Here is a 23,834-nt window from a genome sequence, read left to right as displayed (position 1 = left end):
GGTTCTCGACCTTTAGCATGATGCCTCCATTGTCTTCACTTACTTTACATCAGCTGGAGCTGCGCTTTGACTCCACATGCATGAAGCGTTGATTCTGTTCTTTGACAGCAGCACACGTGGCACAAACGAGCAGTTAGCTTGGCCCACGGCAAACTCCATGGGAGCACACACTTGTTCTTCAGGTTATTTATCCCCCATCTCGTCGCCATTTGTAGCATCTTCTCAGCCTGGGTACTCTTTAATGACTGTGCCACATATGGAGCTTGGTTTTACACATGTTTATTTCACTGCGTGTAACTGCTCACTCAATATTGTAAAACAAGCTTTCATAGCATTGTGCTATGACTACTACGTCACAGCTCTACGGACTCAGTTAGGCGCTGAAAGGGCTCTATCATAAAACATCGCAAGACACTATAGTATAGATGTTCCATGAAGAGACAAAACATATCCCAAAGCCTATGGAAGCCAGGCGAGGTCTGAGCTAAGAGCACTGAATCATCTGTGTACAACAAGGCTGGAATTTGATGGGGGCCTGCTCTCGGCACATCCAAGTAAAAAAGGGACAAGGTATTTATTAAGCCTGTTATTGAAGAGGGTGAAAAGAAAAGGGGCAAGTACTCACCCCTGTCAAACCATTTAGGGATGGCAAAGGATTTAGTTGTCTCACCCCTTGGGCAGTAACTAATGCTTGCCATCATCCATGCACACATTTACCTCAAAAAGGTAACAATGACATCCACCAGCCCCATCCCAGACATCAGCTCCCAATGTTTAGAGTGATTGACACAATTGAATGCTTGGCTTAGGTCCAGAAAAGCGCAGTGATATCCCTAGCTATGAAGTATTTAATATTCAAAAGATGTAGGTTTAAGCCCTATTCAGTGGCCCCCAAAGCAGCTCTAAAACCATATTACAATTAGATAAAATGGTATGCACACTGGCCCACCCTATCTGAGAGGACCCTGCCCATGTTCTTAGCCATAGAATCTATTAAATATAAATCAGGCGATAACACTTAGGGTCCTCTTCTCGATCCTTCTTGAAGATGGGGACAATAGTGGCATGAAACAATGAAGCTGAAGGGCTTAGGCTAGTAACTACCTTTAGCACATTCATTATTAGAGGAACCCAAAGCCAAGAATTATCTTTGAAAATGTATCATTTAACCCCATCAAGACCCAGTGCCTTGCCACTGGGGCACTTTTCCAAAGCTGCTTCTACTTCATGGGAATCAATTACAAGGCAATCTGGATGCGCTACAGTGTTCTTAGTGCAAACTGATGTCTCCCTCTAGGTCCTGAATCAGCATAGACCTTAATTAAATGGGTACGCCGAATATTGGGCGGGATTACAATGTCTATTCCTGACGTGGGGACTTTCTTAAAATGGGAGGAGTTAATGCCCTTGTGTTTGCTGTGTTTGCCCTACTTTGGCAGGGTATGACCAGACGTGGTTCCCTTGCTCACTTTGCCACTAGATTCAAGCTAGGCTGGCTGATGAGGGGTGTTACCTCGAAACCAGTCCCAGGATGCTTGTTTCTGGTCCAGGGAAGACCTGGCTTGGCAGTTCGGGCTGGACTGTTCCCATGAAGTACATGGTCAAAACTGATTTGCAAATAGCTGGGTCTGAACTGGGGTGGTGGAGTGAGCTAAAGAAAGATGATGGATTCAACCCAGATCTGTGACTGAAAAGTTTCAGCTCTCCGTCCATCATCTCCTTGTTTTTGCTGTGTTTGCCCTAAGTTGGCAGGGTATGCCCAGACATAGTTCCCTTGCTCACTTTGCCACTCTATTCAAGCTAGTCTGGCTGATGAATCAATCCCAGGATGCTTGTTTCTGCTCCAGGGAAGATCTGGCTTGGCAGTTCGGGCAGACTATTCCCATGAGGCACAGGGTCAAGAATGGTTTGCATATAGCTGTGTCTGAACTGGGTTGGCGAAGTGAGCTAAAGAACGATGATGGATTCAACTCAGATCTGTGACTAGAGGTGAGTGTCTGAAAAGTTGCAACGATCCGTCCATCATCTCTTCGTTTTTGCTGTGTTTGCCCTAAGTTGGCAGGGTATGCCCAGACATAGTTCCCTTGCTCACTTTGCCACTCTATTCAAGCTAGTCTGGCTGATGAATCAATCCCAGGATGCTTGTTTCTGCTCCAGGGAAGATCTGGCTTGGCAGTTCGGGCAGACTATTCCCATGAGGCACAGGGTCAAGAATGGTTTGCATATAGCTGCGTCTGAACTGGGTTGGCAAAGTGAGCTAAAGAACGATGATGGATTCAACTCAGATCTGTGACTAGAGGTGAGTGTCTGAAAAGTTGCAACGATCCGTCCATCATCTCATTGTGTTTGAGGAGTTAATGGCCTGCCAGAAAGCTCTATGGTCTTTACATTCAATTGCCACAGGAAGTGAGTCGTAGGCTTCCTAGCTTATAGCTTCTTTTCTCTTGGCCCCAGCTTTCCTAAATTGTGTCTGACAGAGATGTACCTGCTCAGGAATTCTGGATACTAACTTATGTGCCTTGACTACATTGCTATGAGCTTTAGAGCATTGTTTATCAAGCCATCTAAGGTGGAGAATGTTCATAGTGGAGTCTACTAGAAGCATCTGTAAGTTCCTGATCGAACAACACAATGTTGAGTAGCAACAGGTGATCTCTGCTGGGTAGGCACAAAAATCTAGACAAGTAAAAACCTCAGTGCACATTGCATTGCTTAACTCATTCAATACTCTTCCCTTGTCAACTCTATTCCACTTCATAAAACACCCCTTATTCCTATCAGCACAAATGAGTAGATCGTTCAAGCATCCTTAATATCCCAGAAGAAAACAGACAAATAACTATGGTCGCTATATTCATTTTTATGTACACTGTAATCTGAGAAATATGCAACCATCTCCAAGGAAAGCAGGACAAAGTCTATCAAGCTGGAACAATCCCGCCCCCTGAATATTGACTTCAACATTGGAATGCTAGAAAAGGCATCAATGGTAAAATGCAAATAATATTTTAAAAGAAAAAGATTAAAAGCTTCACCACAAGGAGTATGATGAAAAAAGAGCACAGATGCACCATGCTGATCAACCAGGCCACATGCAGGGGAACAATAAAACTCACATATTTTCGAGACAATGGGCATATTACAGCACCGGTCACTAATAAACCTAGTCACTTCCCTGCTCAAGAAAATATTGAGTTTAGTGCTGTTATGGTCAAAGATGTTATTATACAAATTAATTAGTATAAATGACGTTGAAATACATTCCAACCATAAAAGCTGAAAGCAGCGTCGGATTGGCAGGGGGGGGGGGGCAATCGGGCATTGCCCAAGGGGCCTGAGGCCAAGGCCAGCTGGTGGGCTGGTTTTTCACATGGAGATAACATCACATGTGCCTGCCCGCGGGCTGCTGCAGCCTTATAGGGAAGATCTGAGCCCATTACATCTAAGTGCAGATAATGTCTGGCTCATTGTTTTATGCAGTAAGACAATGAGTCAAACAGAGCAGGCACTGCATGTGGTGGGTCTACTCCTGTTCCGAGTCTCTCAGCATGACAGTGAGGCCACTGGGAGTGGATGGGCTCTTTTTGAGCTTCACACCTAGCAGTAATGTTACCTGAGGGACTTACAGGGAGACAGATTACTTAACTATGAGGGGACTCCTGTTCACCACTGAACAAAAAATAAAAACAACTCAAACTACCAAAATGAGCAAAAAATAAAATGTTTTTGACAGTACAAAACCTTTTTTTTAACATTACTCTGAAAAAAGTTCATTCTGGGCCAAAATGATAAACGGAATGGAAAATAGACATGAGAGGACAGTAACAAAATGGATTGAGCGGGGAGAGCAAGGTGGAGAGAGACAAAAGGAGAAGTGAGACAGTAGAGTGGTCAAGAATGACAAAAATATGTGAAGAGGAAAAGGAAATCAAGTGAGGAAGAAAGGAAAGGTAGAGGAGGGAGGATAAGAGTGCTAGAGATGCAGACAGAGGGAGGGAGGGGAATAGATTAGGGAGAAGAAGTGATGAAAGCATTGGAGAGAAGGTCAGAAATTGTTAAAGATAGAAAGAAAGCTGGAAAGAGAAAGTGGAGAAGAGGGAGACAGGAAAATAGTAGTAGAGGATGTGGCGTAACAGCCAGAGCTGACAATTTGGGAACTAGATTGAGACTCAGGGTTGGCTCAACATCCTGCGATTCTATTGTCCATGTAAAGCACTTAAATACCATTGGGTAGAGTTTGCTATTTATAAAATTCCAAAAATAAAAGTGAATGACAAAGGAAATGAAGGAAAGAAGCAGAAGGCAGTAGAGGGAGTCAAACATTTTCTGGTCTATGAAAAAAAAGAAGGATGGTTACTACCTCACATGCACTATCCTAAGTCTATCCCTCAGTCCAGGGCTAAGTTTAGAGGTTGCTGGCATTCCAGGAGGTAGTACTAAATGTAGATTCAAATCCACCAGTGGAATTTTCTTCATCACACGGATGGAATGGTAAAGGAAATTCCACCTGTGGATTCTCCTTTGGTTTAAACCCTACCTCCAAACCCAGGAGGGATTTTTGTTACCGTCTGCAGCAAAGCAATAAAGGGCACACATAATAATATACCTTTAGGTATAGTGCACATAAAGTCTAGGGGCAGAGGACTGTAAAAGAGACTGAGAGGAGAGAACAAGACAGGAGAAAAGGGAAGTTTTGCAATACAGAGACATGAAATAAACCTTAAAGGAGAGATACAAAGTGACAAGGGAATAAGGGCATAAGAGATATACAAATAACTGAAGAAATAGCCCACAGGGGGACAAGAGTGGGAGAGAGAGGGGGATTTGTAGACAAAGACAAATATAGGAAAAGAGAGAGGTTAAATGTGAGAGACTGAAGCACATAGGTAGAATGAGAGACACCAAGTAGAGGAAAAGAAGTAGAGGATGAGAGAAAAAGGAAGAACTAGGAGTGGGCAAAAAGTGAATGGGAGAATGAGAGCACAGCACAGCTAGCAAGAATGGGGTATAGAGACAGAGAGAATGACAGGCATTTGGATTTAATTCCTGCAGCTTTTCTAGATTCAAATCAACTTTCTTCTTAACATACAAAAGATATCAAGTACGAAGTTGTATGCAATCCCCAAAGAGAGGCTCCTGAGTGACAGCCAAAAGAGGAAGACCTCTGGTTCTTGAGGGTGAACAGAAGCCTCCAGACACAAAGGATGCACATGGTTCTCTGACTCATGGCCTGATATAAAACAGGATATTCAGGGATCTTTTGGTGGTGGGGGGAGCACAAACTAAGTGAGCAATAGGTTACTAATACATTCAGGCACCCAAAGTAGACAAATGTATAAGTCTGAAGATCAGGTGAGGAGACCTATGGGTGAGTTGAAGTGGAATAATGGTGTGTCTAGTGGTTCGTCTAGTCTTGGCCAATGCTACTGACCCCACAAGTTTAGAATGCTTAATTTATCACAGATTACTCCAGATACTAAAACACGGTTCATGAAATGTAATTATCCAGAAATGTGGGCCACTTTTTCCTTCGGTGCCCGTGCCTAATTTTGTTCCCGATCCGACCCTGGCTGAAATATAGGTGAGGCCAGGAAAGCCCAAATGACTCTCCATAGATATGCAACAGAGACAAATGTAGAAAGCCCTGCCTCTGCCCATTTGGCGCTAGTGCACTTAACAGGGGAAAATAGTGAGTCAATCCATCACTGAGAAGCACATCCAGAAACAAAGCAGCAGAGGGAGGAGGAAGGGAATGGCAACTGCTGCAGAGACGCATTTGAGCAGGGGACCAAGATAGCTCCCTGGAGCAGCGGAGCCATCAGCAGGAGTGCCAGTCTTGTCTCTGAGGAGTGTGCTGCAGCTTGAGTGGCCTCTGCACTTGAGGTATCACCACACTGGGCCATTTTCCCATCACAAGCGAGCGATTGATTGAGTCTGAGAGGCAGAGTGGTTGATGTCACCATAAGCTGGACAACGGAGCTTCTAAGTGCACTGTTGTGAGTGCCCCCTCTGCGCCCCCTGCTCTTCTGCTGCAGGGGTACTTTGACGCCATCACAGCCACATTGGCCACCTCAATTACCCTTAAACTTTTAAACTTAAAACCTCTACTCCAGCCTTGAAAACACCATGCCGGCCCTGTTAATTCCATCACCCCCGGCTCTTTTGGCTTCTGGGGGTGGGGGCGGGAGCTTCTGGGTGAAGTAGAAGAACAATAGCCTACAGAATCGACACCCCGCCACCTCGCTGCCTGAGGACCAGTCTGAGTGTCTGCTTTGGACCAGCTGGCTTAAGAGGCAGGGGAAGCTGAGGCCGGTTTAACCTCTTCAGCCAACTAGCCTATAAGGTAAACATGGGTTCAGGGGCCTACAAAGACTGCAGATTACAGGGACTGCAGAGAGGTGGGTGGGTGGGTGATCGTGCTGTGAGCCCCAGGGTGGCCCTGATACCTGCCTGTACCTCCCTGTCCTCCTACCTTGCCTAGCAACTGTTTATTACAAATTTGTGGCCTGCCGCCAGCCTTTCCTAGCCACCACCTGCCCCGCCACCACCTGCCCCACGAACCTAATTCAATGAAGAGGTCCCAGACTTCCTTTAATCTCGGTACCCAGGATGGAAGGCACAACACACCGCAGTACAGTACAGTACTGCAGCAGCTCAGACGAACACCAGGAGGGTTGGTGTCAAGTCCAGTATTAAGTCTGGCCCATAAGCGAGGTGGTGGTAGCCACTCACTGCTAAGAGTCAGTGGCTCAGCCAGGTTTGGGTGACGCTTGCAAGTGGTCTGGCATATTCCAGCTCGGTTTACTGCCCGGACCGCTAAGCAGTCTGTCAACGGACAAAACCAACCTGCCAGGCAAACCAGCACTGGCCAAAAGCACTGGCCAAAATTAAACTTCAGTAACCAACAGTAATTGCCAACAGAAGGAGACCCTGCAGTGGTTTGGGCCTGTCTACCCAAACCAATAGATTTTCAAACACACAAACAGGAAAATGAGATCCAGAAGAGTCAGGAAACAAGTAACACAAAAAACCTCAAATCAAAGGAAAACCACAAAAAGCGTGAAAACTCTTCCAAAAAATCAAATAAAATCTGCTCAAAGCCCGGGTGCAACATTAATACCTCCCATCTATTCAATATTTGGGGCAATGAATCCTACCGGTAAATGTACCTTCCTAAAGGATCCAGCAACAGCTATCTACGCAACAACAGAGAGAATAACAGATCTTCCAAAAACACTGACACCGCAAAAGCTCTGCACTCCATTAGAAGAGGTCTCAATTATAAATATAGATCAAAGTCTGAATAGAACAGATACGGTCTCAATTCTCAACAAAAATCAGAGTTTAATAATAATAGCCAATCAAAATGAGGAATCAAAAACATTTAATTCTGCAAGTAACAGACATGTGATACACTCCCAAGTGCACACCAGAAACATAGTTCACTTCACTCTCAGATTGGAGATTTCGAAACGTGGCATACAACTGGACAATTCAAATTTGGACAAAGCAAATGATTCATGGCTTGAATCAATCCCACTGATAAATAAAATGGACTTAATACAAGTGTTGGAAATTTCAACAACGATCCCGGGTGCTAATCAAACTAGTAACCCGTCTAAAGAACAAATGCAAATCCAACAACAAGCAATAATCGAGATATCAAGCTTACTAGAACAAGCAAGTAAGGGTGATTTGAATCCACCTTATCAACATCAAACAAAAAGCAGTCCACAAATAAATCTTGCTGAAATGTATAGCAGTGCTGGTTCGCCAAACAGAACAAGGTCACCAAACGTGATAAGAAGAAAAAAGAGAGCTATCATTACAACAATGACAAAGGTAAAAGAAGTTAATGATGATAAGCCGGAAATAAAAATGGAGGACCTTCTAAATATACATACATTACTAATAAACTCCTTGCAGACCTCAGTCAGTGTACTTAATATGTTGTCGGATAAATTGGGTGTCCAGATCAACTTAATGGACACAATAGCAGCACATATTGCTGGTATAACTTCAAAACTTGAAATGCTGATGGACTTTATAACACAAAAAAACAAAGTTGCTACGATCACAGCTGAAGTCCGTTGTGCATGTGGTCCAATATTGGACAGATTAAGTACAGTACCAGCCATCCTAATGAGCATACTGAATGAAAACAAACAGAACAAACAGACATCTGCACCAAACAGCATACCGAAGCAGGACTTAGCAAGCGGGAGCAAAAGAACTATGCCACAGGAAACACACACATTAACAAATAAACCCAAGCCAGGGAGCATTACTTTAGCGTATAAACCAGGTGAAAATGATAAGAAACCACTTAAACTTGAAAACTCTTTACCAACATCAAATATCTCAGCTAATAGCAATACAGACTTAACTGACAAATCAATCAAACAGTAAGATGCCCAAGACAAACCCCTGAGTTCTCACCAAACAAAAAGACAGAAGAAGTGCGCTAGTAAGGCCAGAATAAAACTACAACATAAAGGAAAGGCTAGCCAACGGGGAACAGACTATACCCAATATTTGTTGTGATACGCAAGGAGCAAGACTTAGTGAATCAAGAACCTGAGGAAGATCAAAAACACACTCCGGTGATCCCCTAACCAATGGATTTATCAACTAGGGAAGCACGGGTTCAAAAAGTGTATATGAATCACCAGAAAACTTCATAAGACCAATCACAAAGAGTATGTTAATAGAAACAAAGAACCGTCTAGATCAAAGAACACAGCTCCCTAAAAGGGCAGCGAACACTGAAGGAGATAGTAGGATTAAAATCCATATAGGTTCTGATGTAATCGATCGAGAAACATCGCACACAACAAATGAAGGAATGGACGACCACAAAAGACTGGATATAGGCCCAATCCACGAGGAAAACAATGAACTCAACATAAATCTAAAAGAAGTGGTCTTACAGAAAGATCCCCAATGAAGCAGTGGCCAAAATGAACGGATACTAAAAATCCACCCCACATCAACACTATGCAACAATCCTTAACCCCTTCTGTGCCACGCCCTTTCCCCCTCCTGTGCCGGGCGTTGTATTAGTGGGTGGGGTTCATGACGAGATAGTCTCGTCATGGGCACAGCGCGAGCGTGCTCCATGACGAGACTATCTCGTCATGGGCACTGAAGAGGTTAAGACAACACTCAGTAAAGATGGAGCCCTGTATATATCCTCTACCTCAGTCAAAAACAGAGGAGCAAGTACAAAATGTAAATAATCAGAACGTAAAACACCACAATACATATCACAAGGCCCTCAGGATTTACCTGAATAGAGGAAATGTCCTAAGTTTAATGGCAGTAATACTATTATTAAGCCATCTCAACACGACTGACCTACTATCTATTGAGTTTATTAACCAGGGAAGCACAAATCAAAATGTACAAATCTTTCTACTCGGAAGTCACCAGAGACTGTCTCATTCATCTTAAAGGCAGCCCAACAGTTCAAAGAATGGGGTATAATATTTTTTAAGCCTGCAAGGCGATGTTATCCCCTTGTTACGACCAACCAACAATCGATCATATGCACATAGTACAACCTCAGTATATTCCATATTAGAAAATGCAAGAGGCGACTCGAGAGGCACCGAGTCAGAATTAAAAACACAAAGAAAAACTCATGTTGAATATGGCGGGCCAGAAAATGGTCCCACAAAGGGAATGACTTGACAAAGATAGAAACAAGGGGAACCAGTCATCATTTAAACTCTTATCGTTGAACATTGCAGGAGCAAAGCACAAACTCCAGAATAATTCAGTACCAGACAACTGGAAAAATTATTACCTAATCGCCCTTCAAGACACATGGCTGATCACTCCAGTTCAAGTAGCGGGCTACACCCTACATCATGTACAGGAAACAAGATCTCAACGACATGGTATGCCAAAGGGTGGCCTGGCTGTCTACATCTCGACAGCACTAAATATAATGTCTGCGCAAATGGTAGCAACAACATCTGGTATGCAATTGATTAACATCAATCTGGGGTATTGCAAAGTAGCAAATACAATCATTCTTATAAACGTTTATGCACATCCAAAAAGTGAGAGAAAAAATTCCCTATTTAACAAATTGATCAATATAATAATGGAAATAATGTTTGAGAACTCACCTTGGCAAATAATAATAACAGGTGATTTTAATTCTAACCTGATATATACACCCAATGAAGATGATCACTTAACCGTGGAAAACGCAATATGGGCAGCTCAAACTCAAGCACCCCCACCCCTCAAACAAAATGATATAAAAGGATTAAAATTAGTGAAAAATCTAGAATACCTTGGTATAAGAGTAATAAATGGAAGAACCCAACAGGACACACCTCCGAACTTCACATAATATGGTGCGAAGGCACGGTCCATTATAGATTACATAATACTTACCCTACCGCTGCTTGCTTTAGTAGTAGTAGGACTTTTCCATTTAATACACCACCAAAAGTGATCACTCATACCAGCTTCTTGAATTATTCGCCTCCCCACCAAGTCTCATGATAGCCCCTCCAGAGGCAGGACAAATATCAGCAATCAACCTAAAGAGTATAAGATGGTCGACCAACACTCTCCCTGAAATAGTCATTAAAGCAAAGGAACTGATAATAAAACACCATAACACGGAGGGCTCCCAGATAGGTCCTTGGGAAACTTTTCTAAGATATCTGCTAAATGATGCCCCTACAATAAACTACTACGCAAGGCCACAGCAGATGCAACTTAAACGCATGGGGAAAAAAGCCTGGAGTACCAGGATAGAATGAAGCGCCCTAGTTACAGTTGTCTCTAAAAGAATCTGGAAAAAAAATTAAATGCCTCAAAAAACAGTATAAAAAGGAAATCTGGAAGGACAAAAAAATGCAAACAGAAAACCTTTGGTCCAAACTCCCTTTTAATGTTAACCATTCAAATGCCAGAGCTTTTTGGGAACAGGTAAATGGCCTTACAAGACCATTAAAAATAATTATCGCTGCCTGTGTTAAAGAGCAAGCCTGGATACGCTACTTAACAAACATCTTTGGGAAAGTGAAATATAAAAGGGATGATGTTACAAAATCCCCTAAATACCTATCAACGAAGGATGACAATATAACAACAGATCTAACTACAAGAGGGCCAAGTACGAATACCACCCTTCTGAACTCAAATAGCCTAATCGGACAGGCCAGCCAAACCATCACACATTTTTACAAATATATCAGGAAAACCTCAAACCTCATAGTGTCAAGAAAGCCGGAAATTATTTAATTGAAAATTCTCCAACACAATACACAAAAGACGGAGTTTCCAAAGAAATAAGATCAGGCAGAATGGATGGTGCCCCAGGTCCAAACGGTATACCTCAGGCGATTTTCAAATCAGACCCTGACTACTGGGCCTTCTTATTGTCTCGTTTATACAATGAAGTGAGTAGTTCAGGCATTTTTCCAGAAAGCCGAAGAGGCTCCATAATTAATCTAGTATACAAAGGAGGGGACCGGACAGAATCAGTAAACTACAGAATGATCGCTCTAATTGGCTCACTAGTTCTCAGAGACCTGGTAGACTGGTCGGATAACAACAACATAATCCCTATTAACCAGTCTGGATATGAAAAACACTCTAGCCCTAGGATTAATGGCAGACAAGACAATACAACAGCGGAAATGTCTATATGTATGCTTCATAGATTTCAAAGCGGCGTTTGACTGAGTCAACAGAGGAATCTTATGGAACAAATTAAGGAAGTGGGGCCTCCCAGGCCCAATTCTCTGAACCATAATGCAGCTGTTTACAAATACGTGGATGCAAGTTAAAGTAGCAGATGGCACCAGACTTATGAGGAAAATACATACTGAAAATGGTATGAAACAAGGCTGTGTTTTAACCCCTCACTTGTTTAATCTGTTTATGGCCAATCTCTCCCCAAAGTTGTACCAGGCAAACTTGCTTCTACCCCATCTAGGCCCATTACGACTAACGCATTTATCCTATGCAGACAATATAGTTCTGCTAAGTCACACAAAAGTAGGTCTCCAAAGAGGGATTAATGAACTGGAACACTTCACAAAGAAAAACTTTTAAAAAACCTATTAGAAAAAAACATAGCAAAAACATAAGTCATTGATTCCAGGCACATCAACAATTTAAGCTAAGCAACATGAACCTGGAGGTAGTCCCAAATTATAAATACCTTGGCTTACATATAGACAATGAATTCAATTACAACACACACAATGATAATTTAATCAAGAAAGGAAATGGGTTCATATACGCCTTCTACACCATGGCAAAGAGTTTAAGTGGTCCATCGTTTAATCCATTATTAGCTGTTATCAAAGCGACACTCCTGCCCACCTTAGCCTATGCCAGTGAAGTCAAACATGGTAAAGATGCAACAATCCTTGAGAGAATGCAAATAAAGACATACAAAACAGTATGTGGATTACCGCGGAACTCCTCCCCAGCTCAGATCTGCCTGGAATTTGAACTACTGCAGCAACATCTAGCAAGAAGGTACACAACAATTTAACTATGGTACAAAATCTGGTCAAACCGTCAGAACCCGCTTAATAGTTCCATCTGGAAGGCTCAGTAGGATGAACCTCGATCGGCCAATAACAAGTACCTGTGGTTATCAATCAACTTAATGAAGGTGACAGATTTTTGGCAACTGAACTTACCGTACACAATATTTCGACAAGCACTGAATAAAGTAGAAAAAAGGCACTCGCTAATGGAAGATAAAATCATCTTCAGTAAACACTCCCACACGTGGATGGTACTTCAATTTCACAACCCACAGCATATTTGAGTATAAGATACTCCATATACTTAAAAAGAAAGCTGCTAGCAATACATCTTGGGTCACTACCGACTAATGCTGATCAACCAGCCTGGAAATATAATGGACTGCCGTCTTGCAATCTATGTGGTGCATCAACACAGGACTTTGTTAATTTAATCTGCATATATGTCCCATTTAAAATCATGTCGACTTTTATTGCTAAAAAAAACTTTTACCACCAGGAGCATTTGCACCTGCAGATCTGCCATACTAAAGTGTCTTGATCTGAACGACCCACAGCTTAACTGCAACTTGGTAAAAACTTTACTTTCAAATTAGAAACTAATTTGAATAAGTAACTCAACAAGCACAACAGCAAATTATCTAAAAAATAAAAAGAGGAAAAACTCCTTGGCATATTTGTTCAAATATCGTCTTGTTTGTCTGTAAATGTATCACTGCTGATCATCAGCTTTAAACATGTATACTACATTTGTAACAATTTGTTCAAATATTGTCTCTCTCAACTTTAAGTATACTACTAATGACCACTGCTTTTAACATGTATATTATATCTTTTACAACATGTCCGGTTTTAGTGAAATATTGTTATGGTTTTAATTAACTTAAACAATAAAGATTCATTGTCATTGTCATCTAAGTGGAGTTTTGTGACTGTCAATGTCTCTTAGCATCAGAGTTTTTTGACAAGGCAGAGCCATTCTGGGTTCTAGAATTTGGTGCATACAATGTGGGATCAGGGCATTATACCCCAAAGGTAAAGATGTGCTTAAACTGCATTTACTTAATGTGACTGTTATTTGGCAGGTATGCTCTGAACCTCACACTGGGGTTGTCAGCGAACTGACTCAAACCTGGTTAGAGCTAGAAAATGATTCCTCGTTGGAATGAACTAGCACAATAGAGCAAATTCCCTCTCTCTACGCTAAAGCACAGGCAGCGTCATGACCGGTAATTCTCAGCTGTGGTGGATAGAAAAACTCAAAGAGGAGTACCTCGATGACTATAAAGTAGTTATTTGTAACGCCTAAAACACATCATCATCATACTGAATGAGTGCAGGACAAATAAAAGTACATTCTTGAGTTTTTGTATAAATATCTTGGGTGTATGACAAACACTTTAATTATGTACTGCACAAATGCATTGCAACATTAAAATGCACTAACAATCTTGACATGGTACAGCTCTTCACAATAAAAAAAAATGAATCAGCAGAGAAATCTCAGCTCAGTTAACTGCAACAGCGGCTGCTGCCAATCTGACTTTGGCAGAAGGGCAGCGCGGGTGAACAAATCACACAAAAAAAAGTTTAAACACTTACCTTTTGCTGCCGGTCCACGTTCTTCTTCTCCCTTGCTGGCCCATGCTCTTCGGCTCCCTCGTCCTGCTGCGCCTCACTGCTCCTGGCACCACAATCCACAGGACCACAGGCTCCCAGACACCACCCAATCCCAGCGCTTCTCCCAGCATGAGAGAAGCACTGGGATTGGGTGGCGCGGGCCAGTTTAACGCTTAGTGGGGACTGGGAGTCTGGGACCTGAGCACTGACACCACTTATTTACCTCAACCTCCGTATACCTAGATTTTCTGTATAAAGATCTCTAGAGGAATTTCTAAAAGCTTTCTCAAACTTATTGTTGCAACTTTAGATCTTTCCTGAATTACGGCACTTTGTCTCCTTATTTAAGTTTATTACTTGGTCCGATTTACTTTTCCAGGCAAGCAATTTTCATCACTTTTTCCGTACTTGAAGTGAGTTATTTTGCTCACTTCCCATGTCCTCGTGACTCTGGCCTCCATAATGCCAGTTAACATATCTTTTAAGACATGTATCCTGTCTTCAAGTATTTTTACCTCATTGGGCCCTAACATATGATGTGCCAATTTCCGTTCGACACTCCTCAATTCTGACTCCAGTGTATTGCTCTCCTTATTGTATTGCTTCCTCTTAAAGGACGATGTACTTGTAATCTTTCCCCTCAAAATGGCCTTAAAAGAGTCCTACACTGTGCTAATCTGGAAATTTTCCATGTTAATTTGTAAGAATTGGGGGCGTGGCTTGGCGCCAAAAGAAGATGGCCGCTGCCTGAGCAGGCTCCGTAGCGGCTCAGGAGAAGTGCAGACCCTCCGGTGGACCTTCCCCTCCTTGCTGCTCCTCGAGGACCGGGGCTGCCATGGGACACATTCCGCCACCGCTTCATGCCTTTCTGCGGCTTCGCGATAGGCGCGTTTTTCCTTCACCTTGCGCCCGCCATTTTGTTCTTCATGACACTCGTCGCCTCATCATCTTTTTGATGAGGAATGTTTCCAGGGGCATTTGTTTTGTATTTAACCTGCATTTCCTTCCTCCAATGCATGGCATTTAACGCTGGGGTTATTCTCATTGGCTTCACTTAACCCATGATGTGGAAAATTAGCTTTTTGTAACCTTTATGTTTCTACTGGCACCTTATGACAGCTTTGCGATGTTTGCTGGAGCTTTTCTTCACAGGACTGCCTCCTCTTGATATTTTATAAACTTGGCCAGTGAGATACCTTATTTTCAACCTTTTTCTCCTCAAATTTATGAACACTGTGGTTTCTTTGGAGAAACATTACTTGCAGCAGGCAGCGCTACATTACTAACTGAAATTGTATGGGGAGACCGAAATCTCGATGTAGTGTAGCTGGTCCTCCTGTCCCTTTTTCCTCTTTGGCAAACCATAATCCCTATTCAATTCTCTCAACAGCTATGGACAAAATTGAAAGCCCTACATCGTCGCCTCATATGGACACTCTGGTACTATCTGCTAATACCTCACTCCCCTCAACTACTCTTGCTCCAAAATTATCTACCACTACTAGTAAACAGATTAAAATGAACCCTCTGTCACCTACCACATCTCCTCCACCAGACACTATGGCGGTGTTAAACATAAACAACAGGTAGTAGTGTTCCCTTACAGGGAAATGTCCGTACATTCACTATGTACAAAAATAAATTAGCACTCAATTTGGCGTGACAACAAGTTTTTTTGCAAAGGTATTCTACTACAGTTCTAAAGGCGGGTGCTAAGTCGGCCCCAAAACACCTACAATCTAAAGGTGTTGTTAGCACAAATCAATGTACAACCAATTTAAACACAGAAAATTGAGGCCTATACAGCACACCATGTGTCCATATCTAGTCCTAGTTACATGTGTCCGACCGTTAGGTGTACATAAACCCAAATTCAAAGCGAAGAAAGCACAACAGTATTAATCAGAAACAGAAATCCAGAGAGGTCATTCTTCATGTCGATTAACAGTCTTTATTCTCATAATACAAATCTTAAAATTCCCAGCACACGATTAGACGACACGTGTTTCGTCTTTGCTCAGACTTTTTCAAGGCATGAACATCAGAATTAACAATCCAAAGTCATAATTGCGCCACATCTATTATTGCATTGCAGTATATATACGCACGCCCAATCCGGATGTTGTAGTACAAACACCTCAGCGCCAAATGACCTGCACACGACCACGAACAAAATCCTGGTAATCATCCCTTGTTTGGGAAGTTTCAGTATGATTCCAAACTGAGTGTTTGAAGTAGTATGGCCATGAGAATCGATAATAACAGGGCTTTAAAACCATCCGTAAGTTGCTAATTATCGAAGGATCCTCATTAACGTCCCTGTTATAATGCAAACCATAACCTCATAGTCAACCAACCCTTCCTATTGTGTATTCATGTGAATCACTATAATGATATCTGATCTCCCGCTTTGAACATCCAATGAGCTCACCGTTTGGGTCGGAATCCAACTGCAACATCCTCTTCATCCAGACCCAGAGGAGTTAGAGTATACTGACTTACTACGGGTCTTTCAAACTGCTAAATCTAAAGATCGTATCACCTGGCAGGGCTCAATCCTCTTCTTTGCTCAAGACTATGCCAAGACAACAGCAGAACATCAGAAGACATTTCTTGCTATGTGACCGGCTCTTCGTACTCGCAATGCTTGTTATGGACTTTTCCACCCATGCCTCTTCAAAGTTACATACCGAAATAAAACTACGACTTATGAAGATCCTGCTCAGCTCCAAAGATTCTTGGACCAATGCCGTGAAGATGATATGAACATATCCCGTTTTGTCCCTGTTTAATTGTTGTCCTCTTATGTCTCTTTGTACTTTTCCAATCTAAACATTTAGGTATTTCATCTCTCAGCCTATTTCATGTTGTGTTAATGATCATATTTGTATTTCTCACTTATTAATATTTTGTCTCTTTTTTATCCACTAGGTGCAGTAATTTTGCGTATGTAATCTATGTCAACCCTGGTCTGCTCTGGATGGTGTCGTCCTTCCCTGATCCGCCCTGAGTTGACAGGTCAGATGTGCCATTTTCCCTATGTGGCTTCACCACCCTCATCCTTTTATGTTATTTGTAGTAAGTCAGTGTGTTTTTGAATCTTCTATCTTGCTTTCTTTCTTCAATGTATTTACCTTTCTTTCTTTATTGTATTTTCTTCATCCTTCGTCTCTTACTTCTGAATCTCCTTGTTTCTCAATGATGCCTTTTTCTTCTCTTTCCTCTCTCTTTCCTCTTTCGATCTCTCTCCTTTCTTTCCTTTTCTTTTCTTTTCTCTTCTTTTCTCTTCTTTCTTCTTTATTCTGTTGCTCTTCTTTTTTCTTTCATTCTTATACTCCTTTTCATAACTACATTTCTTTTTTCTTTTACTAGCAATTTTATATTATCTGGTATGGCTATATATTTACTGTATTGTTCATTGATACTTTTTGCTGTTCTCCAAATTTCAACTGTTATATTAATTATCATGCAATGTTTATATTGTTCTATCTCTTATAAATGGCGTTAAAAGTTGTTTCATGGAACGTTAAAGGTTTAGGCTCCTGATCAAACATGTTATGTTATGTTATGTTATGTTATTTGCTTTTGTTACGCGCACATATACTCAAAGAGTGTCCCGGTGCGGCTCAAAAGAAGACAGAACAAAGACCCAGCTCTACGAAAAGAGGTACGTTTTTAGCAGTTTTTTAAAAACCCCAGTGTCTTCAACAATTCGGAATGAGAGGGGGAGCGCATTCCAAGCACGGGCGGCAGACACGGCCAGGGAAGCACCACCTAGACGATGGCGCTGGAAGCAAGGTACCTTCATCAGCCTAAGGGAAGAAGACCTCAAGTGTCTCCCCGGCACATAAAACGAGAAGCGTTTCTGTAAGTAGCCCAGCCCCATCCTATGTAGGGCGCGATGGGCTATGGTGAGAGATTTAAAAGCTATCCGGGCCCTAACTGGTAGCCAATGAAGGGAGCGACGGTAGCCATGGACATTCTGCCTAGGACCCAGCCAGCCCAGCATGCGAACAGCCGCGTTCGGGGTCACTTGAAGCTTATTGAGAGCGTAAGCTGGGAGCCCAGCATAGAGGGCATTGGCATAGTCCAGACGGGACAGAATGAGAGCCCGGACCACTGATTCCCTAGCCGCTTGAGGCAGCAACGGAAGGAATTTTCTCAGAGTTCTGAGATGACCAAAACAGCAACCTGTCAGACGCTTAATCTAACTGGAGAAGGAAAGATTACTCTCAAAATAGATGCCCAGGTTTTTTGCGGGCTGACTGTTGGAAACAGGCGGTGGGAACTCAGGAGGCCAGATAGACTCTCTAAAACCTGAGGGGAAGTCGCCGAACATCAGAACCTCGGATTTATCCTTATTGCATTTTAAATGTGCCGACGCCAACCATTCAAAGACCGAGGAAAGACACCTCTGCACAGGGGCCACCGAGGACCCCTGTTTGTCCCAAGTGAACAGAAGTTGCGTATCGTCGGCGTAGGCAATGACCTTAGCTCCCAACTCCTCCACTAGAAAAACCAGCGGAGTAAGGTAGATGTTGAACAAGAGGGGGCTGAGGGACGAACCCTGGGGAACACCCGTGCCAACTTGAAGAGGTGAAGAGGCCACCGGGGGTATCCAGACTTGCTGGTATCGGCCGTCCAAAAAGGATTTGATCCAGCCCCAAACCGCGCCCGACACACCAATCATCGAAAGTCTGTCAAGCAGCAGTGAATGGGGAACAGTATCAAAGGCCGCCGACAAGTCAAGCAGCACAAGGGCAGCCTTCCCGCCGGCATCTAAACACTCCTGAATGGCTTCTGAAATTTCCAAAAGAGCACCTTCCGTACTGAAGGAGGGGTGGAATCCCGATTGGGCAGGGTGAAGAAGACCCGCACTCTCGACAAACTCCGAGAGCTGTCTGTTCACTATTTTCTCACAAACCTTAGACAGACTAGGTAGGAGAGAAATAGGTCTATAGTTTCCCGGTACGGAAGGATCGAGAGTAGATTTCTTCAGAAGGGGGAGAATTTTAGCCTGCTTCCAACAACTAGGGACCCTGCCATCCTGCAAAGATAGATTAATGATGGAATTGACTTCCTCATTCACCGTCTCTGCCACCGAAGCCAGAAGTCTTGCTGAGCATGGATCGTCGGGAGAACCAGACTTCAGCCCTTGAAGAATTCTCAAAGTACATGAGAAATCGACCGGAGAGAACTTAGACAGGGAATGAGTGGTAGGCAAAGCAACAGGAGTGGAGCCTGAAGGGACAAGAGGAGCCACAGGCCCAATAGAGACAACCGGGGCAGAGAAGCTGCCTTGAATCTTTAGAATCTTGTCCCGGAAGAATGTAGAGAGCGTCTCACACCACGCAGTGGTTGCCGGTAAAATACAGCTCTGCGCCACAGGGGACATGAAACTTTGGACAATAGAAAAAATGTCCTTAGCGTTGTTCTGGGCTTGATCGATCCGAGTGGCAAAGAACGCCCTTTTAGCAGAGAAGATCGCTTTATAGTAGATTTTCTGACCCTGCCTGAGCTGCACCTTTACTGCCGGGCAGTAGTTTCTGAGACGCCAAAAGCGCTCCAGTTTCTTGCAGCCCTGCTTGAGGAGACGCAGATCCTCCAAAAACCATGGTTTGGAGGGGGAAGCCCTTGACTGTCTGGCTGAAGTAGGTATGGCAACTGCCGCCCAAGAGCCCAAAAGCCAGTTGGAAAAAGCAGCAAGACACTGATCAAGATCTTGTGACAGAAGCGGCCTGTTGGCAGCCAGCTCCCTGGCAAAAAGTAAAGGGTCAACCTTCTTGAATGCTGGTTTGTGACCGACCATTGGACTGACACTGGGCGGGGTTACCACCCATGAAAAGCCAATTAGATAATGATCAGACCAGGGGACCGGGACCGGAGCTTTAATTGAGATAGGGAAATTGGAAAGGATAGGATCCAGAATATGGCCACCAAGATGAGTAGCCTGATCGACCCATTGAGAGAGCTGTGCTGATTGGCAAATATCGAGAAAATCACGTGTGTCCTTAGAGTTATTTTGATCAAGATGAATATTGATATCGCCTAGAATCACATAATGGGAGAACTGTAGAGCTCTCATAGAGACCGCCTCCACACAGGCCTGAAGGAAAGCATGGGCCACTCCCGGCGGACGATAAATCAAGGACCCACCAAGAGAAAAGTGGGCCGAGCAGCGGATATTAAATTCCAAGACTTCACAGCCGTCCCACGTGCTGAGAGAGCACTTATCCAGCGCCCACATCTCTTTGAAAATAACAGCCAGCCCCCCACCTCTCCCTGTAGTACGATCCACTCTGCTGATTTTGTACCCCGGAGGGATAGCCAAGGTGACGATTGGGTCGGAGGAATTGTCAAGCCAGGTCTCAGTGACAAATAAAAAATCCAGAGATTCATCGTCCAGGAGCTCAAACACCTCTGAGTGATGCTTGTTCAGAGAGCGCACGTTGAGAAGTGCCGCCGAAATGACAGGGGAGTTAGGTATTTTAGTGCCAGCCGTAGAACCCAACTCAAGGCGAAAGCCACAGGCCCCACACACGGAATCTCGAGTCCCATAAAGGTTAGGGAGGAACTGCGAGTTACAACAGGGCCCACGCATCTGAGTGAGAAACTCACGTGAATAGGACCGGCGGCAGGAATCATCCCCCGTGAAATGGGCAGCATAACTGGCCCCGGCTCCCGACGAGCTGCTGACATCAGAGGGTTCTCTCCCATTTATCTAACTCGAGCTGTGACATAACTTTATTACAAGAGACTCATGTTGTAGATAAAGAAATTCTTAAACTTAAAAGATCATGGGTAGGTAACATTTTTGCATCCCCAAGCACAGGTCATCACAATGGCGTTATCATTTTATGGCATAAGCATCTTGACTTGCAGATTATTACTCAAGACTTTCTGTCTCACTTTTACTTAATAATATCCCCATGACCCTTTTTAACCTTTATGCTCCTAGTGCTCCAGATGTCCCTTTTTGGCCCACTATTTTATCTAAATTAATGTCCTTTCAAAATGATTATTTATTAGTTGGAGGTGACCGCAATATGGTTATGGATCCGATTATTGATAGTAAATCAACTTCTAAATTCATCCCGTCCACTATGTTCTCCCAGTTTACCTCCACTATTCACACTCTTCACATTCTCGCATTGACTACCTCTTTACCTCACAATCACTCACTCAACATATCCTACAATCTGACATTTGTTCTATCCTAATTTCTGATCATGCACTGGTTATCTTAAGTCTAGTTATCTCTTCTCCCACACAAGGCACCAGAAGGTGGAGATTTAACAACTCTCTTCTTCTAGATCCTAATTTTACCCAGCAATTTGAATCGTTTGCCACTACTTTCTTTACTGAAAATGAATCCCCTTCTATATCTTCTCAAATCATTTGGGACTCTTTTAAGGCGGCCTCCAGGGACTTCATTAATTCTTTTATATCTCTTCGCAAGAAATCTTCTCTCTCTAAATTACAACATCTTATGACACAAATTAAGTGTTTAGAATCTTCCTTTTCTATCTCTGGCTTTAAATCTTGTTTAGATAAGCTTGTTCAAACTAAATTTCAATTCAGCACACTTTCCACAGACAATGCCAACTCATTTCTTCTTAAATCCTCAGCCAAATACATGGCGGCCAGAATAAAGCGGGGAAACTTCTAACCAATTGTTTAAAAATTAGCAAAGAACGTACTAAGTTTAGCTCTATTCTTGACCCTAATAATCTTGTGATTTATAAAAATGAGGACATTTTGTCAGAGTTCACTCACTTCTTTCAATCTCTCTACACCCCTGACATTTCTGTCTCTCCAGACACAATATCTCAGTATCTTTCTTCTATTACCCCTCCTTCCTCTAGACTTTTCGGTGTTAAATGACGTCATTAAAGAATCTGATATCAGTAATGCTATTCATACTATTAAACGGGGTAAAGCCCCAGGACCTGAAGACACTTTTACTCTAATTTTTCTCGTTTCTTTATTCCCAAACTGTATCAACTATTTCACTTTTTTACTTCTTCTAAAAAATCTGGAGGATCTTTTCAAGAAGCTCTAATATGTTTAATACCTAAAGACGAACAGTGGTTCTTCCACTAGTTTTCTTAACATCAAATATAACTTCAAAGCTATCTATCCCTTTAATCACTTGGGATTTCACAAATGTTTCTTCAAAAACTGTCTAGCATAAGGCATCGCCGTCAGACTTTCCAAATTGCCCTGTGTCACAGATAGAGACACAAATGGAGTGACATATTCTTTCATGGACTCTCTGAAAACGGCTCGCAGTCCACGTCGCCACTGCTGTGTCTTCTGGAGCCGCCTAAAGAGCCCACAAGAGCAGACTCCGGAACTGGAGCTGAATGTCAAGTGCGTTTAACAAAGTTTAAAGATACATCTATAAGCCCGTGAAGTGCAAGCCCAAGGATATCTCCAAGCAGTGGGTTTTCCATTTAATGCTCTATGTGAAAATTATACATAGAATTACGCTAAGCCCAAATCGGGACAGTTTGTCTTACCACAAGAGAAACGGCGGTGCTCTTTGATGTGACTACTAATCTGGATTCCTAGTGAACCACATTGGAAGAGGCTACACACCCATTCAATTCCAATCCTGACAAAAACCCTCATTTCATGCTACACTAAAGCACAAGATTTTGTCGGGTCGAAACGTCGACGCTCAATTAGAAGTATTACATTCCGCATTGACCCTATAAATTGTACAAAGAAATTACAGGTCTATGTGTGAATATATGTACTTTTTCACTCTATATTTTTTTAATATTACTTAGTTATTTGTTTTTGTACTTAATGTAAGTGTCATGATATGTGTACGATATTCACAATAATGCAGTGTCACAAACTTTTCACTCTAATTGTTATTGTGTAGTACTTGCCTTTCCATGATTAATCTTTTGATTTGACCTAAAAATTTGTGTATGTCACAATTAACTTGTGCTAGTGTATTATGACCATGTGTTTAGACTATTTTTGAAGAAACATTTTTGATATCCCAAGTGATTAAAGGGATAGATAACTTTTAAGTTATATTTAATGTTAAGAAAACTAGTGGCAAAACCACTGTTTACTTCACGTGATTGTCCCCAGGTTCTGCACAATACTGGGTATCCCCATTGATTAATACTGTAATACCTAAAGATGGCAAAGATCATACTCTGTGTAAGAATTTTCGACCTATTTCTCTAATTAATCTTGATTATAAGATTTTTGCTAAAATCCTAGCACTTCGTTTAGAGAAATTTCTACCCTTGTTAATTGGTCGTGAACAATGTGGTTTTATTAAAGGCAGGCACCTTTCTGACAATACTAGACTCTTTTTCAATGTCCTTACTAAAGCTAGATCCTATAAAGATTCATTAGCAGCCATCTTTCCAGACGCTGAGAAAGCCTATGATAGAGTGGGATGGCCTATTATTTTCTCTACTTTATCCTAGTTTGGTTTTGGTCCTCCATTTATAAATTATGTTTCTTTACTCTATTCCTCTCCAGTTTCTTCTGTACTCTCAAATGGTCTTCTTTCATCAAACTTCCAACTGCACCGTTGAGTACGACAAGGTTGTCCCCTTTCTCCACTCCTCTTTATTCTCACCTTGGAGCCTTTCTTAATAAAGGTCTGTTTAAATTCCCTAATCACAGGTTTTAAATATGGCTGTAACCAAT

At 42.5% G+C, this 23,834-nt stretch overlaps 1 long non-coding RNA gene across 1 annotated transcript in view; it reads right to left on the bottom strand.

The window, feature by feature from the left end:
- The window catches only part of LOC146829176 (uncharacterized), a 242,139-nt gene extending 227,940 nt beyond the window's left edge, over positions 1–14,199 (bottom strand). Inside the window, exon 1 of the long non-coding RNA XR_014961925.1 lies at positions 14,133–14,199. This is a non-coding gene — a long non-coding RNA (uncharacterized LOC146829176). The remainder of the gene's footprint in view (positions 1–14,132) is intronic.
- Between the last annotated feature and the right edge of the window lie 9,635 nt (positions 14,200–23,834).

This window comes from Triturus cristatus, chromosome 5_2, assembly GCF_964204655.1.
Source record: "Triturus cristatus chromosome 5_2, aTriCri1.1, whole genome shotgun sequence".
Taxonomy (NCBI): Eukaryota; Metazoa; Chordata; class Amphibia; order Caudata; family Salamandridae; genus Triturus; species Triturus cristatus.
This window is presented reverse-complemented; position numbering and strand designations above follow the sequence as displayed.